The sequence below is a fragment of the Taeniopygia guttata genome, chromosome 1 (assembly GCF_048771995.1).
Source record: "Taeniopygia guttata chromosome 1, bTaeGut7.mat, whole genome shotgun sequence".
Lineage (NCBI taxonomy): Eukaryota > Metazoa > Chordata > Aves > Passeriformes > Estrildidae > Taeniopygia > Taeniopygia guttata.
Genome location: NC_133024.1, coordinates 67,788,194 through 67,815,046, shown reverse-complemented (window position 1 = coordinate 67,815,046; position 26,853 = coordinate 67,788,194). Strand labels below are relative to the sequence as shown.

The window sequence follows — 26,853 nt, the reverse complement described above, 5'->3', positions numbered from 1 at the left end:
ACTGTCCCTCCCCAACACAGGGGTGAGCGTTTTTATATGCAATTCCTCAAAAAGAAAGTGCACACGCACTCCCTTGCTGGGTATTTTCACAGTCCAGCATTTTTCAAGGACATGACATGAAACCCTACTTAAATCTGACAAATACAGAGCATTTGGGAAAATTAACAGAACTAAGTTGTGTTTTGTATTTGTGGAGTGCTGCATTTCCATGGCAACTGGGGGCTATGGGCTTTAATTGCCATCACAACGTTAAAGGTCCCCGCTGCACAGGGGCGTGAGACACTGCCAGGCAGGGGAACCACAGGAGCACTGCCTGCTCCCCTCTCTGCCCCCACAGCTGTCTGCAGAGGTCCAGGGCATCTGAGCTACTGGCACACCAGTGAGCAAAGGAATGTGTGGAACAGGGAAACTGAGAGGCAGCACAAGACTAACCATCCTTAGGAGAGATGACCGATGACACCCACCTCCCAAAACCACCACCTCAAAGCCAGGGATGCTCGACATCAGGGGATGACAAAAGGAAAGAGGGACTCAGTGCCCAGAGATAAAACAAGTGAGCAGAAGGTTTTGCTCGAACGGACAAAAATCCTGCTGCAGCCATCTTCTATGGCATAAATGGAATGGCTTCTATTTTGGGACCAGGAGATTAAAATAGCTTTACTTTAGTCAAATTGGTCTCGAATGAGACAGGAAAGATAAGGACTGTGACTGTACGGAGATTCCTGCAATGAAATACCCATTCTTTACAGCAAATACAGAGCTACATTCCAATAAATCATCTCAGAATAGAAGAAAAGGAGACAAGTATGAATCTTTAACCAAGATACAGCTACAAAGCTACAGATTAAATTTTGCATAGTCCTACTGAACAAGAGTAATGCTGAAAAAGGAGGAAATATGACACACAAACATAGCTAGATTAGAGCCACCCAGGTTTGGATGGCCAGTTAGATGTCCTGGTCTGCAGGAAGCACAAACCCCACGAAAGAACTTGAACCCTCTTCGTCAGGCACTGCTACCCACCCTATCAAAGTATTGCTGGAGTATTTGCCTTCCTCTGCCATCATGCTTCATAGGAGAGGTAGGAGCTCCCTTTACAATTTGCAAGAAGATCTATTTTCTGTAAGTACATTAAGTATTCTGTTAAATGGAAAGTGAAGTGCCTGTTTCTGGGGGCTAGCCCTGCTTTGTGTCAAAAATCACCCCATGCCAGGAACCCCCAAACACAAGACAAGTACCTGGGGAGTTCAAGATGCTCCCAGGACTCTCAGCAATTGAGCATGTTTGCAACTTTTAGGCTTAAGTGTATTAAAAAAGCCTGCAAGAAGCCTCCAAGTACCTAAACTAGTTTCTGGATTTTTGTTAAAAAGTAAACAGAAAGAAACATAATTAAATAAAAGTGAAGAAAAACAGACTTACCTGCCAGGAAACCTGAAAACAAATTTCCTTCCTAGCACAAAAAGAATAAGGAAAGCAGTATTTAACTACTCCTGCTATAACAGGTGGGCTTTTATATCCAGTGGAAGTGTAAAAAAGGACCCCAACAGTCAAAAAGAAAAAATGACAATTAATGAGGCTTTCTTCTCACTGATGGAGCAGACAAGAGCAAGAAAGAGTAAAACATTTGCTTATCCGCCATGGATATTTTCTGCCGTGCAATCTGTCCACCAGCCCTTGCCATATGTGCCACCCTTTCTGCTGGGAGAGATGAAGGCAGCAGAAAGCTGTCCATCAAGATGTTAAACCTTCTGGAAAGCCCTCCCCTACGCACTTTGCCCTGAAACAGGGACTTTTGAGGATGAACAGAATACACTTAACTAGATTAAACTTAGCTCATTCCTGGATATGCACAAAGAGACTTTGATTTGATTAATTCAAATTTTAAGGGGCAATAGTGATTCAAAGAAAATAAAGGCATTTGAGAGTTATGTTCCCTTTTTCCACACTTCTTTATAACCAGCCCCCATCCCTAGCGGTGTGCATGGAGGAAATTCAGGGAGACAGCACTGGGATTAATCATGAAATGGCTTTGATGACAGAGAGAAACTGGGGGTGGAGGGGTAGAAAGGATAAAAGAACTTTCTGAATAGTTAAATTGTAGGACTTAACTATTTTCAGGGAGAAACACCATCCTATCTCTTCCTTCAGGCATATGCCACCTTGCATAACTTGTTACAGCTGGTTTCCCCCATCAATCATAACTTGAGTGATGGTGAAAGCTATTTTCAAAGGTAAACTCTGCTGTTACTAAGCAGTTTTTTTAGCTTTGACATAGGGTGAAAAAAAATGAAGCTACCTCCTAAGCTAATGAAAACCTCCAATCTCTTTGAAAACGAGCATCTAAGATCTGTGCAAGACAGAGCCAAGAGGACATGGTTTAGAGACAGCTCAGATAAATGATAAGCTACACACTGTCCTCCTGCAGGAAAGGACGCGGAGTCCTCTGCAGGAGTGCATGCCCATGGCCTGCAAGGAGCCCATGACAACCCATGGCCAGAGAAAGAAACTTGAAAGTACAGCAGAAAGAGCACAGAGAATGGTCTAGACTTGATCTGAAGCTTACAGCTTCAATTTTCAGCCTCAACCTCCCAAACCCCAGCAGCTAAGGAACATCACTTAGTGAGCTAAGGCAACCCCTTAAACCGGTCTGCCCTGCCTAGAGACTGTTTATTTTCTCCCTAATGAAATAAACCAAGTATCACCACATCAGAACTCTCAAAGAAAAGAGGAAAATAAGAGCCTTCTTGAGCCCGTAGTCAAGAGCATTTAACTCAGGCTACCTACATGCAGGCCAAATTACAACTTGCCCATGAGCAGGGGTATTGCACGCAGAGGGACTGACTCACCACCACGACTGCCCCACTTGGCCTGCAGCCCAGCACAACCAGGGATCAGGGAAAGCTGGGCTGGCTCTAGCTACCCCTTGGCAAGCAGGTGACTCATTCCAAAAGCACTGGCATGCCTCAGCAGTCTCTACTCGTGCCTGGGAATTATGTTAGGATGCCATGCACCAGCCAACACTTGAGTTAACGCCACAATAAAGACAAGTTCTTTGATTCTTAACCCTTTAGGATGATGGTTGTGCCTCTCCCTATTAAGTCTGATGAAGACATTTCACTTTGCTGCTGTACATAACTTGATTTCCAGTTAATTTCCAGGAGAAACTTTCCTTTTGGAATGTGTAAAAAGATTATTTTCAGAGCCAGCTGCCTGACTTTGGGAACACAAAGAAAGGCAGAACATGACTTATGCAAAATCCCCCATATTATTTCGTAGGATGCTTTTTAGAAATTAAAACCTTTACACTGAGACCTTCCAATTAGGCTACTTGTCATACTGCAACAGAGGTACTCTGTACAGACACTGAAAATAAATGGCTCCTCACATTAGCAAAATTTACATAATAAGAACATGTTAGATCTAGAAGTTGTAGTCTTAAAATATACAAATATTATCTCAAATAAAGCCCATTTAAATACTTTGTATGTAAACAGGTCTTTACATACACAGTAGACTAGGGCTTGATCTGAGGCCTCCAGACAGGATTCAGAAAAGGAAGTGGACATTGTGACTATGTAAAATCCAGTCTGGTTATACATATTTGACAGACACAAATTATATGAAGCAAATAATATGGAAGCATTTGTTTTTAGTCCTGCTGTAAGAATCATATATTCCCCACTTCAGACCTTATAATTACACAAACACCAAGAAAGAGTAGAGACAACAGTTATTGAATGAAAAAAACAAAGACATTTTTTTCTAAAAACACTTCTCTATCCCCTGTCTTTGCCAGCTTTTTGTTTCACATTCCCTATTAGCTTGGCTGATTGCACTTTATATATATATATATACACACACACACGTATGTTGGAAAGTACTAGCTATTACATAGGGAGGCTTCTATGGTGCAGCTCTTTACCTACCTGAGGTGCAAAGTTTGGCTGCTTTAGCTTGTTCTCTGACTCCTGTTAGTGCCCTCAGAAAGAAACTACCTCAGTGGTAACACTGCTGAAAAACAGTTAAGATTCAAGTGAGACATATTAGCAAAGCTGCCTAGTAGTACACACACAAAGCAGGCCAGCAGGCCCTGCTATGTATTCTCACATGAGTGACAGGGGCTAAATGTTAAGCAGCAATCTCCTAACTCCCCCTTGCAGAATGAATAATGTGGACGAGGGAAAGTTGAACTGCTGTTACAGCATTTCTGTCCGCTTTCCTTGGTAGTCTCATTCTCTTTAAGAAAAGGTAATATTCCTAAAGAAAGGCAAAAAATTAAAATCATAACCTTCTAAGTGAGTAGCAAAAATTAAAACTAAAGAAAAAAAAAGACACTATAAACAGGTAAGTGGCAGCATCTATGTAAAATATAAAACTGGTAGCCATATGCAGAAATTATAGAGAAGAGATATATTAATAGAACTATAAATTAATAAATAGACTAAAAGAAAATTGCTCAATAAAAGAGAGTTAAGTCCTCACAGAAGGCTACAAGTAAACAGGGGAAAGCTCAAACATTTGCTAGGGTGGGGAGGCATCAGGACTCCAACTGCTACACTTATCTAGTAAACAAAACCCAAGTTGTTAAAAATACCAAAGTAGGAAATTACAAAAGAAAATTGATTTCACTTCTTAAGATAGTTAACAATAAATTTGCAAAATATATACAAGACATTTACTCACATCAGCAAGGAATTCCAATTCACCACATTTTGGGAAGACAGTGGTAAAGGAGCGGTGTGCTAAAGAGCCCTACCAGTTCAGATTCCTAACTTCAGGCACCACTTTTCTGTATCCATGGTCAAAATGGTTGCAGCAACAGAGACTGACAAAAACATGCTACATCGGGAAGGAGCCAACCTTCTCCTCCTCCTCCCTGTCCAATCTCTTCTTAGCAGGCTGAAATTTTGCATCTGTGGGGGATGATACAATTTTCGCTTCCTCATTTATTCTATGCATTCAACCCTTAAGAGCTAGCTTTAAAATACCAGTCTTGCTTTGAAGGATATTACTTCATTAGCAGTGCTTTTGGAAAAAGGTCTTTAAAAGGCAGACGACTCACCCTCTGGAGTGAGTCCATCTTCTTTGCACTCTCTAACCACAATTCTCATTTTCCCAAACCAAGCACTTCTCAACAAGTTAGGCGAGGTTCACAGACATAAGAAATTCAAACCACCTTTTATTTCCATACTTTTTTTAACTCCCAACTCATACTAAACACTTTCACAGGTTTTATGCCAAATACTTACATGAAATATTCTGGTTTTTAACTTTCTAAAGTTTTTTTTAATTGGTACATTGTCCAAAAGTAAGAAACCACCCCCAACAACACTTCTGCTCCACTGGGAGCTGTGCAAACGATCCCAAAGTATTATGGGGTCTCCAAGATAAGTATGCACATTCCCATGGGACGTATTTCTTTTCCTCAAAAAGGCAGCAGTGCTGTGCAGAAAGACTGTGGGATGCCAGAAATGCATCACAAGGACTAAAGGAACTGCAGACACCTGTCTACCCCTTCATACAGAGGTGGCAGCAGTAGCTGCTGTGCTCATAAGGCCGGGATATCTTCATGCAACAGACCTAGCATGCAATGGATTATTTGGAAATAGAAGACTTCCAAGCTTTTTTACTCCTATCAGCAGCAACAAGGATTCAAGGAGCTACTCAGAAGTTCACCTGCAAACTTCCTGTTTTAAAACCCAGAGCTTTTAAGAAGTAACTCAAACTTACCATGAAGTTCAGAGTAGCGCAGTGACTCAGAGGAACAGGGTCTAGTGGGTCAAACAGACAATGCCACAAGTCATCTTCATTTGGCAGCCACTAAAAAAGCTAAGCAATACCCAGAAAATAAGTACACACTATCCTGAGAGGGGTTCTTTCTGCATCAAGCTTCTAATACAGGGAAGTATGAGGCAACCCACACAGATATTTGGGTCAGAAACTCAACTTGTCACACATCAGTGAAGAACTGTTTAACACTGTAGTAAGAAAACAGCCTTGATTTCCACTGATTTTCAGAGTGAAAAAGTTAATAATTTCAATTTAATGAACCAAGAGGAGGGAAAACACAGAAATTAAAAGCCTTTATCCTGTCCTTTCTGTGTGCAATCCGAAAACCAGAAGTCCAGGCAAGAACATGATAAGAGTTTCATTCAAAGGAGACAACCTGCTTTAAGAGCAGGAGACTCAACTACAAACAACACTGCCTTTTAATATCAGACATATGGGATGACAATACAGAAACAACAGATAATATCCCAGGCAACTTGACACTGTAAATAAAAGACATAGGGAGGACAGAGTCATGAAAAGGCCATCCTAGCTGAAGAATTTTAAGACTGAAAAGATAAAACTGCTCATGGAACCAAGAAGTTACCCTGGAAAGCTACTGCAATAATACACCATACTTTGGCTGAAGTGAGTAATTTGCATACATTTCCCTTTGTAAACTTCAGGTCTAGAAATCTATGAACTCAGATTTAGGGCTTGTCCACACAGACCAGTTTAAGTGAATATTAAATTTCAATAAAGTTAAATTCTGAACTGATACTTTTCTGTTAAAGCATGCTCTGTTGCTTTAGCCAAACCTTATTACTAAATGGAATCTAAAACAGAAAGGATTTACAAAGACTCTTTTTGTTTCCACTGAGTACATGAAAATAAATTACTGCAGCTTTCCCATATATAATAAAAGGTATGTTTTTTTTCTAGATGATAGATTTGGAGAACAGCACATCTGCTGAGGCTCTGGCTGGCTGGAGACCCCTGTTTTCCACTGGCCTCCTGATTCCCTTCAAATGGGATGCCTGTTTTCCACTGGCATCCTGATTCCCTTTAAACTTTCAGATACAACCAAGGAGGAGTTTTGGCTTAGAGATTCCTAGTTAGTGGAAAACTGGGGGGCAAAGCATGCAATGAAGTTGCTGTAAAACCTTATTCACTGCTATAAAATCTTATCCCACATAATTAGGTTTAACATTGATACACAATATACTTGGGGTAAGAAAATTCACCAACAAAACCACTGAACCTCTCCAACAATTTCTTAGCTTCAATTAAGAAAAACAGTGCTTGACAGCCAGACCTGATAACCCACTTGCTCCCCCATTTTTCTCTTCCCTTCCTTCTCCTTCTCAAATCCTGGAAAAACAGCAAAATGGGAAGTACTCTTTTGGACAAACATTTCCACTTGGAAATGCTAAGTGCATTTTTTTTTCAAAATTCCTATACATCAACAAATCCTGAAGCCAAACAGATTTAGTGAAAATAGAAGGAGCAAATGTCTGAATGAGCTTTAATTTCTCATCCTGTTTTTCAGAAGCATGTCATCTCTTCCTAGAAAATGGGCAACCTTTTTTTTGCAAAGTGGTTAATAAAGGCTACCTGGAAGTTTACAGGGTTTCTAGGATGCCCAATGGAAAACCTTATGGATAACTGTACAACTATTACTACATACGTATCCTAGGAGACCAAAGAGCTTTCATATTTAAGAGCTTATTTCCCAGCCACCCTCTCAATACACATCTCATGCAATTATAAATAATACAAATAGGCATGAGAAAGGAGGACTTTGGTTTAATTTCAGGCAGAAGGTACACACACCTCTGTCTGTATCTGCTTATATGTTTCATTTTATTTCACTTCTTCTCACATTCTGACTACAAAGATACTCTGTAAGATTATCTCACATAATGCAGGAAATGTGTTTTTTAAATTGAATTTTACCACTGTGGAAAGCTAAATTTTTTTAATCTTTAAAAATTCACACACATACATATAAATCACCAGAAAGAGCCTTTGTATTTAGTCAAGTGAAATCTAGATTCCTGACCACAACATTTTGCAAAGCATCATCCTGTTAAAAAAACAAAACAACAAAACAAAACAAAAAAACCCCAAAAAACAAAACAAAACAAACCCATACCAGAGAACCATATAATTTAGGAAAAAGTCTAGGAAAAAGAAATGTTTAAAAAATAAACAAAAAGCACAAACCAGCTAATTTAAAAAATACTCACTTTCCACTTCATGTATGAATAGCCTATGCATTTGAAACAAGATGAATCAAAAGCATCTCCCTCATTTCTTGTTTGCAATTCTCATCACAGGGTCTAACCTGCAGTTAAGGACTTGGAGCCAGCCTCTGAAGAGGAGCATCCTTAAAATGCCGAGCAGAGCCCTGGAAACACCCTGGTATGACTCCTTGGCAGCCAGAACCCAGGATCTGTTACAAAACCTGCAACACAGAGCATGACAGCCCCTTCCCTTCATCACCTTTTTAGTCTTCATTTCTTAGCCTTCCATCCCAGTGGAGACGAGGAGGCAACACAAAACACCTGCCCAACAGGAAAAGAAGAATATACTGTTGATCTCCTGGAGGAGGGGATATCACATGACAACAGGGAACTCCAAGGAAAAAGGTTGTCGGCGTGCTGGTATACACAAATTAATTCACCAACGGGTAATTAAAACAGGACCAGTTCCTCCTAAAGCCACTAAGCAGCTCTCGGGGTTTGATTTCCTTAAAGCAGTAAATTAATCACCTAACCTCACACAAATATGAGTGAAGCCCTAACAGCTGTGGCTCAGCAAATACTAGCAGAAGGAGCAGAAGCCAGTGTAAAAGATCTGCAGGCACTCTCTTACACTGTGTCCTTTTCAAAACCTAAACTTAACATTAAAATTAACTGCAGGCTAAAATGTTGCCAGCAATTTCTGGTGAATGCATAATGAAACCTTGTTACTCCACGCAACACATCACAGTTTTGTAAGCACGCCCTGCAGAACGCGGGGATGACCTGCACAGGAATTCTTACAGCAACTCCCTGTGTATGGCAGCTTTACAACACAGATGGGACATTTCAAGTCCCCGTCATGCTATATGCTATAAATATTATGTAAAGCAACACGATGTTTGCAAGAAAAACAACAAAGTAGATTATGTAACATTCTTTTTCTTTCTTCCACTCCCCAATTTCAGAATATTCTGCTTTTTTAAAGAAGAAAATTAAAGTGGAACACTGAAACTTCTCAAAACTGCACATACTTTCTGATAAAGTCTAAATTTTTGTACAGTTTTATAATTCAGTATCTCAATACTAGAGGTGTATTCAACACAGAAAGTCCATTTTACATCCTGAAATTGCTTTACTTTTGTCGATAAAAAAAGAAGGGGAAAAATTATTATGGTTTTCTTTCAAATTAAATAAGTTTCTGGCTTTTTGAATACTATAAAATCATGCTTATTTGCAGACTCACAAACTACAAACAACTATCTTCCACAGCAGCTTCTATAAAGTCTAGTAACTTCCCTTGCAAATTAAATACTTTAGTATTATTTTCCCTTATACTGGACATTATATAAATTACATACAGGAGAGTGGTCAACCAGCTAAATGTGATAACTTCCATATCCCTCAAGACTGTCCTCTTCCTTCACTTTGTTCCATGAAGTGGATAAAAAAAAAAAAAAGAAACAACCTCAATCTACAAACAGCATGATAAATGAGCAGTAGACGAGTTTTCTCCAGCAACAAAGGGTTCAGTCTGAGGTCTCAGTGGATACTTCAGAAGACTTCAGGGTGGCCTTTATAATACCCTCCACTTGAGAAAATATGACTGCAAAGTAAATCATCCCTATGAAAAAGCAGCAAAGCTGTTTTTCCTGCCTCTTCCTGGCTTGGTATGGCTTTAAACAAACAGGCTTGGATAAACAGCATAATGAAGAGGACTGATGTCGTTCTGGTTCATGGAATAGCTGCATGGCCTAGATGAGACATCACCCCTGGTGAGACCATCAGACCAGTTAAATAAATTGTCCAGTCAGAAGTGAGGCCCATTCTGCTCCTTCCCATGAGATAAAACCTGTGATGGTATTTCAAAGACATAGCACTAAGAAAACTTTTGACCTCTGCTAGAGACATTTCCAACAGCATTAAAATGACAATGTCAATGATACTTATGCTAGGCTAGCAGCATTTTCTTGGGTTTTTACATCTACTTGTAAAGCCCCATTTCAGCTGAAGAACCAACAAAAACCAATCGCAGCTACTCTGTGAGCACACCAGTACTAAACTTACAGGGGCTTTCTTCATCACATGTGTCATTAATTAAAGTAATAGCTAGAAACAGCATTTGCTAAGATAGCACAATTTTTACCATGAGGATCTCAGCTGTATAGAACAGCGTGATGAAACACCACACAGCAAAGGAAGGGGGTATAAGCACAGCCCTTACCCTGCCACACAAAAGCTGCTCCCCAACCTGCACTGCAGCCACAAGCCTCCCTCTGCACTTGCAAGCATCAGTGCTGTTCCTTCTACTGAGAAAAGGAGGAGGAAAGCCAAAATCTGCCTGCTCAGCCAACAGGCTGAACAAGAATTCCGGGTGTGAGCCCAGAACTGCTTTTAGAAGCCGAGTCTTCAAAAGACCTGAGTGGCTGAAGGAAGCCTGTTCTCCTGAGTGTTGAACCTGTTCCCTCCAACAACACGGAGTTTAACACACAGACTTTGTAGCTTTAGTAGCACTTTGCAACACAAAATTTAACATTTTAAGATTTCATTTAAACTAAGGCATGCCACATGATTGCAAAGAGCAGCTGAATAATGAGATTTATGGGAAAGAAAGAAAAACCTACCACAAAACCTCATATTATACCTACCTAAAAAAAAAGCACTCACAAAGGAAGAGGTAAACAACTTTTACCCTCATTAAAAAGTAGAGAAATGTGCACACCACCACTAAAATATAATTATTACACAGCCTTCAGGAGAGTCCAAAGGAGCAATTTAATTAACCACCTACTGATTTCATAAATGACAAGAACACACGAAGGTAATGGCACCTTATAATTGAAAATGTCCTGTTTATTTAGCTGAGCAATTGTGCTGGTCTATGTTGTGCATAAATATGAGGAAACACATTTTCAACTCATGACATTTTAACTTTGCAAGGTGTAACAGAACAACATACTGCCAATGATACAGTCACTGTATACTCCACTTACTTAATGCCTTTATCCAATAATCTCTAAGTCACTGACAATCATAAAGGTTTTAATTTTATGAACTTTTCTTACAGGCTTTTCCTACACCCTCTTCAGAAATGTGGAAGGACTGAGAGGAAAAAAAAAATAATTTTACTGGTATGCCACTTCAAAGAAAATATTGCCTTGTTCAGGGACTTAGTTCGTATCTGTAGTGCTCCCATTTTCATACAAAGCCCCATTAAATATTTCAGCTGATGATCTTCTAAACTCATTTTATCACTTTCTTCCTTTTCTTTCACATGAAGAAAGCTTCCTTTCAGCTGCAACATCCTTTACAAAGGCTAAATAGAAGCAGCTCTTACCAAGGTAGGAAAAGAATGTAGCGAAACATGTGAAGCACTCTTCCCTGTTTTTTCATTGAACCTGTCAGAGATAAAGCTGGAATTAATAATCCTTTTTGCATTCAAAAACTCAAAATGCCTTTGTGCTGCTACATTAACACCATCAAAGTCTATTTGACTGAACATGAAACAGAGCAACATCTGAATTTATGAGCTGTTCATCTCCCTATCTAATGGACACACATAGAAACGTTTAAAAGCAATGTGGAGAAACTGGAGAAGGCCCAGAGAAGGGAAAGATGATCAAAGGACTGGAAAGTCTGCCATACGAGGAGAGGCTGAGAGAATTGGGTTTGTTCAGCCTTGAGGAAAGGCTTAGGGGAGACTTTATCAACGTGCTCCAGTATTTAGAGGGTGGCTACAAAGAAGCTGGAGACTCCTATTTTACAAGGAGACACATGGAAAATATGAGGGGTAATGGATGCAAGTTATCTCTGTGAAGATTCTGATTGGACACAAAAGAAACGTTTTTCACAATGAGAACAATCAGCCTTTGGAATAATGTCCCCAGGGAAATGGTGAATTCCCAAATGCTGGACACTTTCAAGATGCATCTGGAAAGGGTGCTGCACCATCTTGCCTAGCCTGTACTTTTGTCAAGAAAGGCTGGACCAGATGATCCTTGAGATCCCTTTCACCCTGGTATTTTCTGATTTTATGACTTATACTTGCTTTGGGGCATACATAATTTAAAATAACAGACTGAAGAGATTCTTCAGGCATAAAAGTCTCCATGGCAAAGCTGACTTGCCAGACTTTAAAGGCTTTTCCTTTTAAAAGGCTTTCCTTAAAAGGATTCAACAACATACCATACAATGATCCTCAGCAGTCCTACACCATCACAGCAGCAGGGTGTACAAAGACAGGTGTCTTGCATATCCGTCTCAGATCCCTCATCCCACCTGTCCCCTTTATCAGCCACCACATAATGACATCAATGACTGTACATAACATTGTCTTCCTGCCCACCTAATGCAGAAAAAGCATTCCTCAACAGAAATTGCAGCATTAAATGCTGATCCCAACAGCATCGCTGCACAATGGAACTACCTGAAGCGATTAGTTCATGTGTACACATTAAATACATGCTTCCACAATTCTGGATCCAAGAGTGAAATCTTTACCTAGTGGTGTTAGCTGGTCATGTTGATGGTTCTTGAGGGTTTCCCATCATTAAGTGTTTATGATATTTACCCAGTCTGTAGCAAACTGTTACCAGGCATACCTGGCTGGATTAGCTGCCCATAAGCGATGCCACCACATATGTAAACATCTTTTTTAAATTATGAAAGCTTCCATTACATTTATGCACTGTGGTTTACTTACCAATCAGATGAGGAAAGAAGAGTTCCTGAATGAATACCATAAAGCATCCTCCAATATTTTTTCTAAACTTTTTTCTTTCCAAGGTCTTCCAGCTTTCACATGTTAACTGAAAGCATTCATGTCAAAAACTGGCAGGTCCCAAATACCGCCTGTGCCCCACACCCCAGCAACAGCACCTTTTGGTCCTCAAAGGACTTTTGGGCACATTACTACAGGATTGAACACTGCAGTATTTTCAAATGGTTAATTATGGTAACTGCTGCGTGTTTCCAGGATGCATTCACCCTGTGAAAATGGTTTAGATTTTCTGCTTCCAAATGTTATAGAAAATATACTACTTAAATTCTAATACATCGTTCAACTGCCTGCAGCTTCCAAAGCAATCTGGACGCCTCAAACTGAGTTGTTTCTAATGTTTACTACTGAAATGAACTTTATCAGAAATAATTACCTTCTTCCATGCCACCAGCACATTTTGAAAGAAAATAATGCTCCACATGCTCCACCCCATTTATCTATCATATTTCTCCCTAACAACTGCACTCAGTGTTTCTCTAGTGGTCTTACCTGCAGTAAAAGCCCACCCATAGTTCACAGATTCCATGTGCTAAGTTAACAAGGTAAGAAGCATTAGGAAAGAGACTGACCACAGCTAGAAAAAACCTTAATCAGACAACGCTTTTTACAAGTGCTGTGTTCCACTAGGGAAAGCTCTCAAAGATAAGCAGTGTTTTGTAACTCACCAAAAATCACCTGGGATCTAGGACAGATGGAAAGTAACGGAGTCCTCACTAGCACAGAAGAGCTCTTAATTTTCCACAAAATACCAGAACTTCCCATCGCAGCAAGCAGAAATACCAAATCTAGAAGGCTACCTTCCTCAAAACCTTCCTGTAAGAATTCCTGTACTGCCTGTTTCTTTTTAAGTGGGTTAAATGCTGCCTATTTCCCCCCTACTGTTAGGAAGATTATTTTTTCCTTTATAACAGCATTCTCCCAAGTTCTCTCCTACACAAGTTTGAAGAGAGAGCCAAGGTTGTTGGCAGCTTGTTTATGACACTGGCCCTCACCGGCCTTCCCCAGTCAGCCTAGGACTGGCTGCCCATTCTCCTTCCTGGGATGATCCTTCAGCCTACTTCTATGGGATATGGGATGGATGCAAAGAGATAAGTTATTAAGTGAAAAATAATCAATTACATGAGAGATATAAGTAGTCTATTAATTGCATCTTCTAGATTAATTTATAATTCCATCAGGTCATGGCACAGTGAAGTAATTTAAATCAAGGGATTTAACAACATTTTCAATTAGTTTAATAATGCTAAACCTTACTGTATATAATCAACTCACAAGAGCTGCTTTTTTTAACCATTCTGTAGCATTAGTTTAAAAATCGAATGGATTTCATTACCATTCCTGGTAGAGAACCTTATTTAAACTTTACAGGAATAATGAAAATAAACAATACCATTTCACATTTAAACACAACTTAAACCTTTAAATTTAAAAGAGCTCAATTAAACAAATAATATTGCTTAATTATTACAAAATTAATTATTGTGGTGCAGTAATACTGCTTTTTACCCATCTGTCCCTACCAACACCAAAGGCTTGTTCAATTTCCACCATTTAACAGCCCTTCCATTTGCTGGTGTTCCACCACAGCACATAATTTCAAAAGGAGCAAAATCTTGCCTTGAGCTTGGAGCGTAGCCCCCAAAATCTTATTCTTCCAAAATTTCTTCTGCATTCTCAAAATTAGAATAAATGTAAAATAAAGTAATGTCCAGCATTGTTTTTCAGTTCCTCTGCACACCAGCAGTTTGACTGCCTCAACACCAACAGGCCTGCTCAGCACAGGGCTGGCTCTCGCACAACCCACGCAGATTCCTCAACCCAGCAGCTCAGACAACACTTGCTGTGTTTCAGCAAGTACCTGCTGCTGACTGCTTCCATTTGCACAGGTTTTCCCATGGCTTCTGGTTGTACAAGCAACCCTCAGGGTGCCTTTCACTAGCTCTAGCTCATTTCACATTTCAAGAGAACAGAAGAACACAGGGCTCAGCTCAGGTAACTTGTAGCTCACAAATCCAGATCTTATGCCATCTACCTAGCATCACAGCTGAAGGGTTATTTTTAAAATGTCTTATGTATGTACAATACCTGGTTTTAATGAAATACAAAATAGAAAGTTCTACTCAAAGAAAAATACACACTATCTACTGTAAAACTGTCTGGGCAAACAACATTAAGACTCCTTAAGGACAGCAAATGTCCTTAAACTCATTTTTTTGAATTGAGGGGAACCCACTCTACTGCTACATTTCCTAAGTAGTTTCTTACAGAAGAACTACATTAAGAGTTGAGGAAAAATTCAGTTATTTCTATGTCAAGGCCTGCACTCCCTTTTTATAAACTCAAGGATTTCTAAATACACATAAACATCTTAAATAAATAAATAAAACACAGGAAAATTTTTCTTCCAGAATCACTTCGCAGTGTAACAAGAATGGTACTTCTCCTTTAATGTATTATTATGTTCTGGTACTAACCCAAAAGTTCACACCATTTTCATTTCCTTATTGCCAATAGCCATCTAGAAAATGCTGCCATCAATAGTAAATCTACATGAAGACACACTCCTCTGGTGCATTTTGTGAATAGCAATCAGTTCATAACACAATCCTGTTCAGTTTAAATTCAGTTTATTCTTCAATTACTCTGCTAGCCCAACTCTAATTTATTATATTTTCTGGTACATTTGATTTTGAATATTATGACATCCTGGCTGATGCCATTAGAGAGGAAACATAAAATGGTGAGGATATCTAGGGATGGCTGAGAGTAAGATAGCAACAGCCTGGAAAATTAACAATACCACTGTCTGTGCTCAGCTAGACCACTCCTGCATTAGCACTAAAAAAATATTTCTCTAATATAGACTTGTCATCCAGGAATAGCCTTGGGGCACCATAAAACCCCAGCCAACACAACAGGCAGCTGGGGTGGTTGGGTGGGTGGACAGCAGCCTCTCTGGGGCAGCTCAGCTGCAGAAGAAAGGAAACGCTGGCCCTGCTGTTGCTTGGAGCTCACCAAAGAAAGAAACCAACATGGTTCTAAATGCCATCAATACTATATTACATTGATTTTTTGGGTTGGCTTTTTTAAGCCTTACATTGTCTCGGTCCTAGCTACCATTTCTTTCTCCCAGCACCCAAGGTGAAATAAGAGGCAGCAGCCAGAAGCCTGCTCAGAGGACCTTTCTTGAGAAGCTGGGCAAAAGTGAGGGCTTCACCTTCCCCTCCAGCTTGGTGACCGACTGCATTATCCTTCAGGGCACACTGCCAGCCCCACCTGCTTACTCAGGCTTTTGCCAGCAAGGGAAGCTCTCAATGCACCACTCTGTCCTTCGAAGATGCATCCTCTTTCGCTTACTTCTTACTCCTGCCTAACATTTGGCATTGGAGCTCCTGAATCCAGAGGGACAGACCTGATGGGGAAATATCAGACTCTTGTATTCATATCCAACCCTTTTTTCCTACAAGAGATTCTGACAACCTCAAACATGAAAATGGTTATGTTTCTGCACAGCTTGCTCTGTCCCAAGAAATTCCACGTTGGGTTTTGAAAACAATGAGTATTTCCCTTCTTTGTCTGTTGTTCTGAAAGCCTGAAAACAGCTTACCAAAACAACAGGCAAGAGTGAATGCTTTACAGGGAAACCCAGGCAGGCCCATAAGGTGCCACCAGCATTGGAAAGAAGTTGCAGTGAGGAAAATCTGGCTGGACCCAAATCCTCACTCATTACTCATGTCCTCCAGAAACAAATCAAGCAGACTTATTTTCCCCTAAATGATAATAAAGTTTTCAGCTGTCTCTAAGCTGTCTTGCAGCTCAGGCAGTATTTCCAGCTCCTTGTAAACCTCACAAGCAATAAGGATTTTACTAATGATTGTAGTTGCTGCAACTGATGCATTAAAAAGATGATGTAAAAATCACATGTAAACAATGCCTACAATTACATGGAGGTCATTTACAAAACTAAGAAATGTCATGCTTTAGCTTATCCACTGCCTTTCAATTTTCCCTCACTTCTCCTGAACCAATGTTGTAACTCAGTTGCTCGTTTCTGTTCTGAAGCTTTTTTACCCCGCAACTCTATCCCACACAAAGGACAGACACAAAAGGGAGTGGCATAAAGGATGCTTAAGCATACTTCCACTGTTAAGTTACTTGATTTCACACTTAGGAAACCCCACTGAAAGACAGTTATTGGTGCATGAGAAATAGGGAGTACAGTTATAGCTTGTGAAGCCTGATGGAGCCAGAGCAAATCAAATCGGGCCAATTTAGGCAGATGAAGAGGGAGAGAGGGGCGCTCCCCTCCTGTTAAGTGCTATCACGAGCCCCAGTGTAATGCAACATTATCACCATGATGAGAAAAAAAAAGTGCCTCCCATTTTGGTGTGTTGGTACCAGGAAAACACACCAGCCAAGTTCTTCAGAAGCAACGACAATTCCAGTTGTAACCATTTTCTCTTCTCAATCCCATGTACTCATAAATCACCTGCCCATGCTTACACTGCAAATCAATGCACACACTCCAGTGTCTCCCTGCACCTGCTCTCATTACCCTGTGTTTGAAACAAACCCTGAATTGAGACTGGAGACTTGATTTCTCTTCCCAGCAGGCAGAGTAATCATCAATAATTGATGTCAGTTGGTTTCATATGGAGCACTGCTTTGGGCATGCAATGGAGAGTTACAGTATGCACCAAGGAGAGGAGGATTTGTATATAAAATGATTTGATAATCTGAAAAAATCCCTCAGTAAACAAAGGAAATTTGCAGATAATCGTATTAAAGATTAGAGTTGTTTTAAAACAATGCAGAATGTATTCAAGAACATCTGGGAAAAAAGATGGTAGTATTAAAAGCACAGTCTTCAGGGAAAATATCTTCCCCCTCAAACAGGAAACAGTAATTAATTCATTATTAAATCCTAATGCTTGTCAATTCGTCTTAAATCAGAGCACTTTTTCTAATAAAGACTTATCATTATACTTAAATGTAATTTTATATATGAATACTTAAATATATTTACATACAGTTTTAACTCTGATTAAATTATTGCTTGATTATTTCACTTATTAATTGCTTCCAATTTATTTCAAATTTGAGAAGCAGGATAATTTTACATTAAAAAAACTAAGTTTAATATTAAATAAGGACAGAACAACCTGTGGACTAACAAAAATATATCACAATAGCAAAAGAAATGTTATGTCTTTCCTTTCATGTTTACTCATCAGCTGGAAAATTAAGAAAATAACTCCTTTTATCTTACAAAAGTTAATCTTTTTCCATCACCCATTTACTATGTTCTGAAGTTGTGGTGTGGTGATTTATGTGAAAATCCCCACAATGAAACCCATAAACTGTTCCTAATATTATCTATAATCAGTGTTGACAAATAACAGTACTGCTCTTCTATTTAAACAGTGCATGATTGAAGCTGCTCACTGCTGTAACTGCTGACAGCATCAAAAGACTATTTACTTCACAACTAAAAAGTAAACACTACAGAACTGAACAATAATTAAATTCTTAAAAACATACTGGATCATATTCTTATAATGTCTTTCACTACTGTATTTCTACTCTATTCTTCCATAAAAATACCTAAGAGCTAAAGCTGGCAGGATTTCTAAGATCTGAAAAGAAAAAAATAAAAATATAAAGAGTTTGGTTTTTCCCTTTTTATGCTGTTTTACTTTTTCACATACAGAAATTAATTTTATATATACAAACATGTAAAGTTCAATGATAAGCAGAATGTTAACCAGATCTGTACAAGCAGCGATTGAGCCTTAGCAAAGAAAGCCCACCAGGGATGCTTTGTTGTACCATATCATCATAACTGTGCTGAATTCAGTGACTTCCTTGAGAGCAGAAGCAGGCAAAAGGACCCTCATGCCCATAAAGGACCCTAAGGAGTCACCACTGTGGATTCAATTGTATGGTCAAGCTACACGGATGGCAAAATAGGCCTCAACATGTGATACATCACCTGAAAAGTTATATATACAGGATAGCAATTCCTCCTAACACACATGGGTACATTGTAATGAAGTCCCTTCTCTCCTGCATATCAACTTAACCTGCTTAGTAGGTTTTCGGGTATAGACAGACTTGCCTTTACGAACACTTTAGAACAAACCCGAAAACCTCAAAGTTAGTATCAGCTAAAACATAACTCCTTTTCGACAATTTGAGGCAAAAATAATCTCAGCACAATGCTGACATTACTGTGTAAAATAAATTGCCTTCACCGAACTTGAGGCTTACTTAAAGGCTTCATCTGTTGTGAAACTCACATGTGATTGTTTGTAGAAGGCAGCAAGTCAAGCTGTGCCTGAAATTTCCTAGTCAAGTATCTTCGACTTCATAACAGCACATCACTTCAGAACATTTCCTGGCTTCACAGCTTTCCAAACTTTTCAAAATGAGTTAGGAAAGCATTACACTTCTATAGCGTTTCTCTGGTCAATGGTACACATCCCTTACTGCAAAAGAAAGGACTGTTAACAGTTTTCATTTCACACTCCAGTAACCCAAAATCTTGTGTTACCACTCACTTTAGCGTTAATTTTCCCACAGATTCTCTTTTTCTGCTTACACGGCAAGACAGCTCAGGTCAAGTGCTCAGACAAGCTGTGCTGCTGATTCTCCTTTTTACCACCACTGAATCACCTTCACTTTTGCTTCACCACAAAGTTATTTTCCCTGCAAAAAAGCAGTAGAGCCACATTCAATAGCAAGTCAGCAGCTACAGTCAAAATGGATTTCAAAGTGGGGAAAAAATCCTCCTCACAACTAAATCCTTATCGATTATTTATGCAGGATCATTCCAAAACTGTATAAATACATCACAACACATATATTTGCTGCTGTACATGTGGTGAAGTCCAATTCGGTTCATATCCCTTCCAGCTACAGAATATAAAAGTATCAGTGCTGAACAGACATGCTGAGCAAACCCCTCATAACAGGAATGAAGAGTAGTTACTTTGCCAGACAAAGTAGAAGGATACCTTTTTTATTGGTGATTTCAAAAAAACATTTGGGAGCTGTCACTGAATTCTTATGAAGCTTAGGTGTATGTACAGACCTACCTTACACACAGATTTAAGACATTTGAATGACAGATCCACAAGTATTTTTAGCCTAATCAAATCTGAATGAGTCTAACCGTATCTTTAACTCTAAAAGGCATTGAAATAGTTAAGAAGCAAACCTAAAATCTGAAGGCATTCAATACTGGTTTAATACTAGGCAGGAAACCCTGTGAATTTTAAACCTTCAAGCTTCATCGGAAGCAGAAATTACAGTTTAGCAATGGAGTAATTGTAAAAACAGTTCAGGAATCGACTGGTACTAATTTTTAATTAACGTAAAGGGAGGAAAAAACTATTTTACTAATTCAGTGGGTGAGCCTTCATTAGCTTCTGTCAATAACAAAAAAAGGCTGAGAAAACTGCTCTAGAACAAACAAGACCTAAAAACAGGAAAAAAGAGGCCAGACAGGAGGAAACCTTTGTCAACCTGCTCCGGAAGAAGCTTGACTGAAAATGTTTTTTGAGAAGTTTAAAACAACAAGTTACTTCAGTTCAGAGCTGGGGCAACCCCTGGGGTGCAGCATGGGTTTGGCTGAGAGCTGTGGCACACATGCACTGTGCCAAGGGTACTCAGAGCCGTTCGATCAGGACGGGGTTCACGGCAAGCTCTCCAACATGATCACAACGCTTGCACAACACGCCAGGATCTATGTGGTCTTGTGATGCATCGACCAACTTTCACTTATGGTTAATTCATTCTGCTTATAAACAAGTGTTAAACAACTCAATTTAAAAAGGGCAACACAAGAGAAAATTACATGGGCCAGGGCAATAGATCCAGTAAGAAGAGGCAAGAAGACAAAGAAGGGTGGGCAATGGGTAAATAAATTCATAACTTGGAAGTAAGAAGGAATCCACTTCAGGCAGAGGAGGCAATAGTAGTAACTGGTTGGGTTTTTTTCTGTAACTTTTAACCTCCAAACACGCAGAGGCAACTCAAGAAAATGCAAACTTAAGTATTTAATCTATCACAGATATTCAGTGCACTATCCATGAGGCACATCCAGACATTAATGTCTCCAGCATCCTCCTTGAAATTTAACTTACTTGGCCCTAAGATGGACTTTGAACTTGCTGTTCTGTGCAGGCTGTTACTGATGGCAGTGGAAGAACCAGCTGTGTTGAAGTCAGAACGTGGTTAGCTTAAGAGCTTTGTAGGGGTTATGGGCTTTCTTCTTGGTGTTTTGGTTTTGCCAGTCAATTAGAGGAATTATTTGGATGACATGGCTATAGCCACAGAACATCCCATCAGAGGCTCTATTCTACTGCCACTATGACATAGCTCATTTCATCTGGGGACTACAAGGTATGTAGACCAAAGCACTTTCACAAAGTAAACTGCAGCAACAAAGGTGGCTCACTGATACCAGCCAAGCTTTTTCAAATTAAGACCTTGTTCAGAAATGCCAACCAAAACTCCATGTCCAGAAAAATCACAACACCTGGATTCTGAAATGTTGCTTTGTATCATAATAAAATCCTCCTGGGTGGGTTCTTTCAAAGCAAACATAACATTCCTGTGGCAGAACAGGACAGTTTGTCCAAGCATAAGACAGAAATCACAGAAAATAGCTTTCCACAAACTTGTTTCGGTACTCAAGCCAGCCTCCATCAGCTTTGGTTGCATTTCAATTTTCTTCTGTTGTGCCAAAAAACCTCTGCTGCACCAGCTTTCTTCTTCTCCTATCTATGAACTCTGAAAGAAGGATTAGTGCCAATCTGAAGAACAAAGAAAGACACAGGAAGGTAACAGCTTAAAAATCTTCCATCACTGGTATTCTTTGGTCTTTTGAGGCCACAGTTTTTGACAATGATACTGCAGTAAGAGAGGATTGTCTGTGGCAAAGAGCTAAGATTGAAGCAAAAACTGCATGCAAAGAACATAACAAAAATCTACACAATGAGTACAACTGCAAGAGTCAATAAAAGCATCAGCATTAAGAACACTGACTTGAACCCAATAATAAACAGTGCTTACTCCCAATTGTCTTCTAAAGAGCCAGCCTCTGGGAATACACAACACAGACATCCTAACATCTTCCACTGGGCTTGTGCAACCTCTTTGGAGAAGGTCATGGGAACACACAGTGGTAGTGTGATCTCAGGGGCTGGGGAACATAGCCTGTATCACACTTCAAAATCACTCCTACTGCAAGGAATGTACAAAGCAGAAGCAGGAAGCATGTAGCTCATTTTTCCCCACTGTGCAGAATAATATCTGACAGCACTACACCACTCCAGGCAACACAATCCAAAAGTCCTGGTTTGCCTTTCTGCTGCTACTGAGTGCCTTCCTTTGCCCAGGCACTTACAGGTTCTCCATTAACACGGACCACTTCTCATTGTGCTCTATTGCTAGAAAAAGGATAAAAAAGTCATAGTTCCTTCTGTTTCATTATCTAAAACTACTTATTACTACCATTTACAACATTTTAAAACTGGATTAGTTCTCATATTGGATATACTACTTGAGCAAACTGCATTTAGTTCTACAAACAAGGGTTCTTCTGAAAAATCCTGTATAGTCCATCCAGTGATTGTGTCAAATCTCTCCAATGAATACTAACCACTTCCTCTTCCAAGTGATGGAAGAGCCAACAAGAAGAGGTGCTATGCTGAACCTTGTTCTCACCAACAAAGAGGGTCTGGTACAGAACGTGAAGCTAATCCGTAGCCTTAGCTGCAGTGACCTTGGAATGGTGGAGTTTGAGGACCTTAAGGCAGCAAGCAGAGAGCACAGCAGGCTCTGTAGCCCAGGCTTCAGGAGAGCAGACTGGCCTCTCCAGGGATCTGATTGGTTGAGAATCATGGGATAGCAGCCTTGAGGGAAGAGGAGCCCCAGAAAGCTGGTTAATATTCAAAGATCACCTGTAAGGTCCCTCTCTACCCAAACCATTCTGTGATGACTCAGTGATTTCTCTCTGTGGAACAAAGGAAAAACAGCCTGGCAAAACAGAACATCTATCACTCCATCCCAAAGTGAACTAACTCTTCCTGGGTAAAATTACCTTCCATATAGCATTGAGCTGACTCATTTATAATGTAATATTTGATCTGGTTTATTGTGATGACAGTGAGAAAACTCTTAACAACATGCCACAACTCCAGAGCAATATCAACTTGCTTACTTGAAGCAAAAATGAGACTGCAAATATTGAGCTATATAACCCCAAGTTTCCATGTCAAAAATAGTTTCCATTATTTGAATGGAAAAAAAGCAAACCAATTTGAAATCTTGTACATTCACAAGTTATCTGACTTTATATCAAACAGCTGCATGCTTTGGCTTTTGTGTCCACCACCAAACACACAGCTCAGCAGGAAAGACTCTGCAAGAGATTCTGCCCCTGTTCCAGCCCGCAAATTATTTACTAAACTGACATCAGCTGAAATAAGCATCCATGAGAACATACAGGACTGATATCTCTGGTACCACCAAAGTGCTTCAGAAACAAAAGACATGCCTGTAGTACTGCAGAGCACATTGCAAGGATGAAGCCAGCTTGGGCACAGCACTGAGACCCCCTGTAACACAACAGAGGGGCTGGGGACATCTCCCCATGTGCTGTCAAGGTGAAGCCCAGCCCGATCAGCCACCTACACTATCTCATACAGAATACAGAGCAGTCAGTATGAAAACACATGACAGGTTCAGCCCATGAATTTAGCAAACATAAATCCTGAAAACACTTACATGCAGGCTTATTATTAAGCCTAAGAACAGACCCTCTCATTGCAAAAGAAATATCTGAATGTTTAAAATCAAGCATATGCAAGCACAAATATCTACAGAATTAGAACAAAAAGTACACTCCATAATATTATTAATTTTTACTGTTCCATAGATACCTTGACCTATCAATTATATAACTTAATACTAATATTTAAAGGCACTAGAATTTCTAAAGGACAAACTCCACTGACCTAATAAAGCAATTAAACAGCATGCAATTCAATGGCGTCACATTAAAAATGCTTCTGCAAACCAAATCAACAAAGAATTTTCAAATACCAGAGAAAGCCACTGCCATATCAAATAGGCAACCAGCTTCCTCTGGTGCCTTTTACACCAGGGAGCATTTTAACACAAAATAAATGTTGTTTTCTCATTAGTTACAGCTGTTAATGTCTAGTAGCTCTTTAAACAATCAACATTTTGCTGATGCAAGGCAATAATTTATATTTATTTAACATCTAGTACACATTTCACTTTGATATTGCTGGTATAACTTCTTCCCAGTGGCTTCAAATATGTTAACTTTTTTTTTACAAGTACAGAAAAATGAGATGAAAGAAGAGGGGGATATTTTGGCATATTTTCAGACATAGTTTTAACTGGTAGCTAACAAATTTCTGCTGTTTTTTAGTAATATAAATACATTAGTAAAATATATACCATGAATATACACCCATAAATATATACCAAGATTGAGACTGCTCAGTACGGGTAAAGGCATACAAAAAAAGAAACTTTCACTGAGGTGATCAGTGCTTCCGTGAGAGCACACAATAAACAAATGCCAAATGTTGCAATGCCAAAGCCACCATTTTTGGCAGGACAGGTTTTTAGTAAGCTTATTTTTTAACCCATCTCAGGAGAACAGTATTTTTCCACCCAATCACCGGCTTACATTCCTCTTGCAAAGTTTTGTCCCTAAACTGTCACATTTTTTGTTGTTTTGGTAACAGAAAGTTCAGGTGCAGTCTGAGGAAAAGATACTACTTTGCAAATCTCAGACCCAAGTCTAAGGCCCTGGGCTCCCTCTTGCTGAAGTCACCAAGTAAAGTAAAGGGTAAGTATAGTTAGGAATTCAGTACTGAAAACTCATGGCAATACTATGAGTTTTAAGATCCATACATTTTCGAATTGCAACAGAACAAGCACTTTAAAAAATAATATTATTACCTTTTTTATTTAAAAAAATCTACTTGGGCACAATAGTGTTATTTGCAGCCTGATGACTCTGGAGTTAATAATTTTATATTGTACTGTGTTCAGGAGAGAGGATTCCTTAGTGATCTGATAATTAGAAAAAAAAGAGTAATTATAAAGGACTCCTATTCAGTCTTTCAGTTCTAGCAAGTACACTGATATAACTTGTTTCCATTTTAAGGAAATTTGTTTTAATAAAGACAGGGCAGCATATGGTACAAACATGTTTATTTTCCAAGTGGAAGGGACACTAACCAAAACCATCTGATGTTTCTTCATCTGATGGTTCTTCCTAAGCCTCCTTGAGCTGGATTGAAGCTTAGAATAAAGCATTACAAAACCAGAAGAAGTGGGTAGAGGAATAAAAGATAAAATCAGTAATTCAAAGTGTTTATTTAATGAGAGCGCAGTTCAGACCAGTTCCTATTTTGAACATAAGTTCTAAAGTATTTATGATTAGAAATTTATTTCCAGAGACTATCAAATGTAGTCCAAAGCTAATCCCTCAGACATTTTTTACTCTGCACACAGACAAAAACCAAACTCCTAAATCGTGTAATTAAAAGAGGAATTAAAGGAAGCTCAGAAGTACTTAATAGATTTCTAGAGAAGCAAACAATCAGTACTGTGCATTATGAAAGAAAAGTCACCAGGGACTACCAGATTCACCCCCACCAGAGCTCCATGAACGGCTTTCTCTGTTAGTTGACCAAGTACTATGATTCCATCAAGAGCAATGATAATTTTAAAGTACGCCTTGTTAAAAGTATAAAAGACGAAAACTTTTTAACCACGTTTTCAGTGCTAAGAGCTAACTAATGAGGGGAGAAACCAGGGAGTGTGGGTCAGAGCCCCGAGGGCTAGCGTGAACATTTGGAAACAGCTGCCAACCACACGGACTCGGCGGCATTTCGCAGCCAGCCCCGAGTTCCTCTGGCGCAGCTGTAAAACACACAACCTGAAACCCGCTCCTGCAGCAGGGGTTCGCTCGCAGCTGTTCTCTGCCTCCCCCGCACGCAGAAATCTGACTCCTCTCCAAGAAAGAGCTTCTTTAATGAAGCCACACGAGAGCAGCATAGGTGTATCGGGGGACCCAGAACCAGGCGCTTTCCAAGTGGGTCTCCAGCACCCGAGCCCACAGCTCAGCCTCGCAGAGACGCGCTGCAGGGGCCGCCGGGCTCAGCCCCGCCGCCGAGCCGGGGGCTCCAGGGCGGGGACGCCGCTCCCAGGATCCCACCTCCGCCTCAGCCACCTCAGCACGGCGGCTCCGCAGCTCTGCCCACTCCCGTACTTGTTGCCTGCGCAGAGCTCAGCCCGGCGCCGCCGCCCCCGCGGAGACCCCCAGTGCCGCTACGCTGAAGGAGGCTGAGCGGGGATGAGCGCCCGGCACCGCGCGGGGCAGGGAAGTTACTCACCGCGCCGGCTCCGCGCAGCGCTCTCCTCCTCAGCCGCGCCGGCTGCGCCCGCCCCGCCTTAGGGGAAGCAAACTCCGGGCAGCAGCACTTGGAGAACGTGTCTCGTCGGGCCGGGCCGGGCCGGCGCTCCCGCCTCCGCCCCCCGCCGCGGGCAGCGGCGCGGCCCAAGTGACAGCGGCGCTCCGCCACTCCGGCGGCGGCCCCGGGCGCGGGGCCGGGCGAACCGCAGCCTATGGCAGCGGGGCCGGGGCGGGACGCGGTGGAGCCCGGGGCCGGGGTGTCCCCGCCGCTCGCCTGATCGGCTGTGCGGAGCCCGGAGAGGTGGGGAGCGCGGGCGGGGCCGGCGCGGAGGAGGGGCCGGGTGGGGCGCTGCCCGCCCGAGGCCGCCCGCGGACCTGTCCCCGCCTGCCCGAGCCCTGCGGCCGCGCCCGAGGAGCAAACCCTGGGCGGCTCCGTGACTGAGAGCCCCAGCGGCGCTCCCACCCTCCCCACACTCAGTCACCGCCCCGCGCCTGCTTCCCCCGCCCTGTTGGCGGTGCACGGGGGTCCTGCCCGCTAGGGAGCCCACCGCCCCGCTCTCCTTTTGGCGGGGGGCGCGACCACCGGTGCCGCA

The 26,853-nt window shown here is 40.9% G+C and overlaps 1 protein-coding gene across 9 annotated transcripts in view; it reads right to left on the bottom strand.

Moving 5' to 3' along the window:
• Positions 1–26,444, bottom strand: part of LNX2 (ligand of numb-protein X 2) — a 59,344-nt gene extending 32,900 nt beyond the window's left edge. Inside the window, exons 1-2 of one of the 9 annotated variants that reach the window (XM_030274889.4) lie at positions 26,241–26,444; positions 19,353–19,500 (exon numbers count right to left, since the gene is read on the bottom strand). The gene's annotated coding sequence lies outside the window, so the exon portion shown is untranslated. Of the gene's footprint in view, positions 1–1,419; positions 1,711–3,926; positions 4,012–4,683; positions 4,842–5,730; positions 5,830–8,018; positions 8,231–8,274; positions 8,757–19,352; positions 19,501–26,240 lie in introns of those variants that run through there. The other 8 variants (XM_030274904.4, XM_012569816.5, XM_030274875.4 and 5 more) reach the window with 8 other exon arrangements.
• Positions 26,445–26,853: the final 409 nt, after the last annotated feature.